The sequence below is a fragment of the Tamandua tetradactyla genome, chromosome 2 (assembly GCF_023851605.1).
Source record: "Tamandua tetradactyla isolate mTamTet1 chromosome 2, mTamTet1.pri, whole genome shotgun sequence".
Classification (NCBI taxonomy): Eukaryota; Metazoa; Chordata; class Mammalia; order Pilosa; family Myrmecophagidae; genus Tamandua; species Tamandua tetradactyla.
This window is the reverse complement of record NC_135328.1, coordinates 120,112,009-120,117,823: the sequence shown is the minus strand read 5'-3', so window position 1 is coordinate 120,117,823 and position 5,815 is coordinate 120,112,009. Positions and strand designations below refer to the sequence as shown.

The window sequence follows — 5,815 nt, the reverse complement described above, 5'->3', positions numbered from 1 at the left end:
TAATACCAGGAGTCATGAGGCATCTTTAAGGAGTCCCTAAGGTGGAATTGCAAGCACAGCTGTGCCAGGGAAAGCTGCTATAGACAGGAGGAAGCTACAAGACAAAAGCCACTGGACCCTTAGGTGCCTGGCCCATTTCCCAGCTGACTTCACTCTTGAGACTCAGAAACCATCTTTAACTGTGATTCTTCTAGGAATGCTTTCCAAGAATCTTTGCTAGTCTCCCCCTAAATGCCATTCTGCTTTTTAAAATTCATTAACTCAAATGACAAGTGCTTAGATCAGAAGCCACCAAGTCCTCATTTGTATTTGATTATGTATTATTATTATTTTTTTATATGGGCAGGCACCAAGAACTGAACCCGGGTCTCTGGCATGGCAGGTGAGAATTCTGCCACTGAGCCACTGTGGCAAATTCTGCCACTGAGCCACTGTGGCCTGCCCTCTATTATATATTTCTGAGAGTACATTTTTATTTACCAGTAAATTGAAAGTCCATTCCTAAATGTTTGTTCATCTTGTCCACCGTACTTGTTTTATTAAGTAAGCAAAGCCCTATGAGGGGATGCTTCCTTAGTCTTCAGCCTCAGATCCACCCTTATCTTGACTATTCTGGAAGTACAGAAGTTCATAATTCTCCTTGTCACATGCATCCACACAAAGCCAATCCAGAAGATTGTTCTTTTTATGGTATTTCTGAATAGGGTATTTCAAACACCTTTCAGAGAAATGTTTGTCAGAGACAACTGTGATTTTATTCTTGAAACATTTGATTTGAACTACATCTCCCAGATTTCCAGTTTTCCTCTTGGCATTAACATTCTCCCATAGAAACAGTTCGAAATGTTCAGAATAAAAAAGTCCATATTTTACTGGATGAGTAAGATCCAAGTTAAACTTCCAGGTTGACACCAGCTTGACTCCTTAGGCTTCTTATCTTTCTGTGGCATCTCCTTGATAACCAGTCAAGTCAACACAGAGCGTGATCAGAGAGCATGATTATAATTTAGCAAGACTCTATTCATTTAATGATGTTTAAAAGTTCCCAGGCCAGGACTTCCGGAGAAGATGGCGGCTTAGTAAGACGCGCGGGTCTTAGTTCCTCCTCCAGAAAAGCAACTAAAGAAACAGAAACAATACGAAACAGCTCCCGGAGTCACGACAGAGACCAAAAAGACAGCGTATCCCATTCTGGAACAGCTGAACGGGCAGGGAGAATCTGCTGCGGTGAGATACCCGAGGGGCGCGCGTTTTCCCGGCCGGGGCGGCTGGCGACTGGGGTCCCCTCCATGCACGTGGCTCCCCGGTCTGACTGGGAACGTTGGATAGCGGGGCCCTCCCGTCACGCTTGGCATTTTGGGCCAGCTGGGCAATTAGGACCGGCACTCTCCCAAGCCGCAGCGGCCAGCGACCCCCGCCTCCACGCGCGGTTTCCCGGGCCGACTGCCGTGCAGACAGACGAGCGCCACAAGCACCACCTACGGGGCAGGAAAAGAAAAACAGAGCCCAGAGATTTCACAGAAAAAGCTTTCAACCAGCTGGGTCCCACACCCAGGGAAATCTGATCAAATGCCCAGACACCAGCAGAAAATAATGGATCACGCTCGGAAAATTGAAGATATGGCCCAGTCAAAGGAACAAACCAATAGTTCAAATGAGATACAGAAGCTGAGACAACTAATGCTGAATATATGAACAGAAATGGAAAAACTCTTCAAAAACCAAATCAATAAATTGAGGGAGGACATGAAGAAGACATGGGCTGAACAAAAAGAAGAAATAGAAAACCTGAAAAAACAAATCACAGAACTTATGGGAGTGAAGGACAAAGAAGAAAAAATGGAAAAAACAATGGATACCTACAATGGTAGATATAAAGAGACAGAAGCTACAATTAGTGAACTGGAGGATGGAACATCTGAATTCCAAAAAGAAACAGAAACTATAGGGAAAAGAATGGAAAAACTTGAGCAGGGGATCAGGGAGCTGAATGACAATATGAAGCGCACAAATATACGTGTTGTGGGTGTCCCAGAAGGAGAAGAGAAGGGAAAAGGAGGAGAAAAACTAATGGAAGAAATTATCACTGAAAATTTCCCAACTCTTATGAAAGACCTAAATTTGCAGATCCAAGAAGTGCAGCGCACCCCAAAGAGAATAGACCCAAATAGGCGTTCTCCAAGACACTTACTAGTTAGAATGTCAGAGGTCAAAGAGAAAGAGAGGATCTTGAAAGCAGCAAGAGAAAAACAATCTGTCACATACAAGGGAAACCCAATAAGACTGTGTGTAGATTTCTCAGCAGAAACCATGGAAGCTAGAAGACAGTGGGATGATATATTTAAATTACTAAAAGAGAAAAACTGCCAACCAAGACTCCTATATCCAGCAAAATTGTCCTTCAAAAATGAAGGAGAAATTAAAACATTTATAGACAAAAAGTCACTGAGAGAATTTGTGACCAAGAGACCAGCTCTGCAAGAAATACTAAAGGGAGCACTAGAGTCAGATATGAAAAGACAGAAGAGAGAGGTATGGAGTAAAGTGTAGAAAGAAGGAAAATCAGATATGATATATATAATACAAAAGCCAAAATGGTAGAGGAAAATATTATCCAAACAGTAATAATACTAAAAGTTAATGGACTGAATTTCCCAATCAAAAGACATAGAATGGCAGAATGGATTACGACCCAGCAATACCACTGCTAGGTATCTACTCAAAGGACTTAAGGGCAAAGACACAGACGGACATTTGCACACCAGTGTTTATAGCAGCATTATCTACAATTGCAAAGAGATGGAAACAGCCAAAATGTCCATCAACAGACGAGTGGCTAAACAAACTGTGGCATATACCTACGATGGAATATTATGCAGCTTTAAGACAGACTAAACTTATGAAGCATGTAATAACATGGATGGACCTAGAGAACATTATGCTGAGTGAGTCTAGCCCAAAACTAAAGGACAAATACTGTAAGGTCCCACTGATGTGAACCGACATTCGAGAATCAGCTTGGAATATATCATTGGTAACAGAGACCAGCAGGAGTTAGAAACAGGGTAAGATAATGGGTAATTGGAGCTGAAGGGATACAGACTGTGCAACAGGACTAGATGCAAAAACTCAAAAATAGACAGCACAATAATACCTAAGTGTAATGTAACTAGGTTGGAACACTGAATGAAGCTGCACCTGAAATATGGGTTTTTTTGTTTGTTTGTTTGTGTGTTTGTATCTTTTGTTTTTGTTTTTTTCTTTTTTCCTTTTTATATATATATATATATATTTTATTAGTATTATTATTTTAATTCTCTTCTCTATATTAACATTCTATATCTTTTTCTGCTGTTTTGCTAGTTCTTTTCCTAAATCGATGCAAATGTACTAAGAAATGATGATCATACATCTATGTGATGATACTAAGAATTACTGAGTGCATTTGTAGAATGGAATGATTTCTAAATGTTGTGTTAATTTCTTTTCTTTTTTTTGATTAATAAAAAAAATTAAAAAAAACAAAACAAAACAAACAAACAAAAAAAGTTCCCAGGCCAAGGGTGTATGGGTGGTTCCGTGGTAGAATGTTCACCTGTCATGAAGGAGACCTAGTTTCATTTCCTAGTCCATGTGCCACCCCCCCCCAAAAAAAAAGTTACTGGGTGGTTTTGTAGAAATGTGCCAGATAACCAAGATGTCCTTCAATAGGTGAATGGATAAACAAACTGTGGCACATGCATACAATGGGATATTACTCAGTGATAAAAAGGAATTAGATATTAAGCTTCAAGAACTCATGGAGGAAACAAATGCATATTGCTTAGTGAAAGATGTCAGTCTGAAAAGGATGCATGCTGTATGATTCCAACTATATGACATTCCGGAAAAGATGAAACCATAGAGACAGTATAAAGCTCAGCAGTTGCCAGGGGTTCGGGGGAAGGGAAAAGGATACATAGATGGAGCAAAGGGCATTTTTAAGGCAGTGAAACTATTTGTAATGGTGGATACATGACAGTATGCATTTGTCAAAACCCACAGAAGTGTATAACACAAAAAGTCAATCCTCAGATAACTGTGGGCTTCAGTTGATAATAATGTAATGATATTGGTTCATCAATTGTAACAAATGTACCACACTAATGCAAGATGTTAATAACAGAGGAAACTGGTGGGCAGTGAGTGGGGAAGAATGAGAATTGTTTTGGTACTACCTGCACAATTTTTCCGGAAGTCTATAACTGCTCTAAAAGAATAAATTCTATTCTTTAAAATCATGCTCGAGATTTTTTTCAGGTATTATTTTATAGTATCTATACCATGAACTAGGGGTTATGCAATCTCCATTCAACAGAGGAGCCTCAAGGAGGCTCACCATTTACCCAAAGATATACGCAGAGAGACGGGGTCTGTCTGATGCCAACTCTGCATGCACGGTCTTGTGTGCAGTCATGGAAACTATGCGTCTTGGCTCAGAAATACACAAATCCTCATTGCATCTTGTTGAGTTTAGCCAATTGCCAACTCAGCTTACTTCGACTCTGAGCTCACTCGGGGAGGGATGACACGCTGATCACTTGGAGTTCCATAAGACATGGATTCCAAAGAAAACTAGGACATAATTATCTGGAACTCAGGGCAGGCTGGTCTGTGGCCATGCGCCCTGGGGTCACTAAGCCTCCTGCTTGTTCTCTTTTAGCACATCTTGGGAGAATGTTAGCTGTAGTTTATTTTGCTTCTTCTTAGCTTGTCATTTCATATGCATACATTAAGCATTAGCTGTATGTTCCTTGGGATTAAACTGGGGCAATGTCATGTTTAGGAGTAAATAATTGATGCAATGGTAGAAAGAATTAGCAGCTTGGAAAAAAAAAAACTGGTAGCAAGGTAATGATAAAGATACAGACACCCTCTGCCGCATTCTCTTCTTTCTCTAGGACCTTGGAACTCTAGTTTCTTTCCTTCCCTCTCTCCTGCCCCCAGCAGTTTTTACACTTGCTGTGTCACCCTGCCAATTCTTGCATGGCTACCTTTCTCATCCTTTAGGTCTCAAGTCAAATATTAGCATTTCAGAAAAGTCTGCTCTAATCACCCCAACAAGACTCCACAATTATTCCCTATCATATTCTCTGGTTTGTTTCTTTCATATCAGTTGTCTCAATCTGAAATTACCTTATTGATTGATATTCTCAAAAGTTGGAGAATTTTCTTGTTCAATGTTGAATCTCCAGCATATGGTGGTAGCTCAGTAAAAAAAGAGAAAACTATTAAATGACATCCTGAGTAGGTGAGCACTCTTGTAACTGATAAGAAAACCCCTTTTCAACTCTGTTTCCCAGAGAGAGGTTTAGCAATGAAGACGGGTGGCAGACCATACTTTTATTCAGCTCCAAAGCCCTGGTCAGTAAACACTGGCTTCAGAGGCAAAGAAACCTGAGACCTGACTGCCTCTGGGATTTGCATCTCAGCTCAGGAAACCCCCTGTTGTAAGCAGAACCGGGCCCTAGGACTGTCTTCCCTGCACTCTTTTGGCATGCTTTCTGGGGTTGCCAGGGTGGCTATTCACTGGGTTTTGTCAAGCCAACACAAAGTAAATATTTTCAGTTCCTGAATGCTGGGGAGAGCAGGGGAGATATCAAGTGTCGAGCCTCAGAGTAAACTCAGCCTCCATTCAGCAGTGGGCTCAGCTCCCCTCGCTCTGGGGACCTGGCCAATTAGTAACACATGTGTAGGGCCGCATTTCTCCAGCAGCTCAGCCATATGTGAGAAAAGTTTATGCAGCTCTAAGGAAGAAATCAACAACAATAACAAA

At 41.0% G+C, this 5,815-nt stretch overlaps 1 pseudogene; it reads right to left on the bottom strand.

Moving 5' to 3' along the window:
- Positions 1 to 573: 573 nt before the first annotated feature.
- Positions 574 to 968, bottom strand: LOC143661900 (ribosomal protein eL22-like 1 pseudogene; annotated as a pseudogene).
- Positions 969 to 5,815: the final 4,847 nt, after the last annotated feature.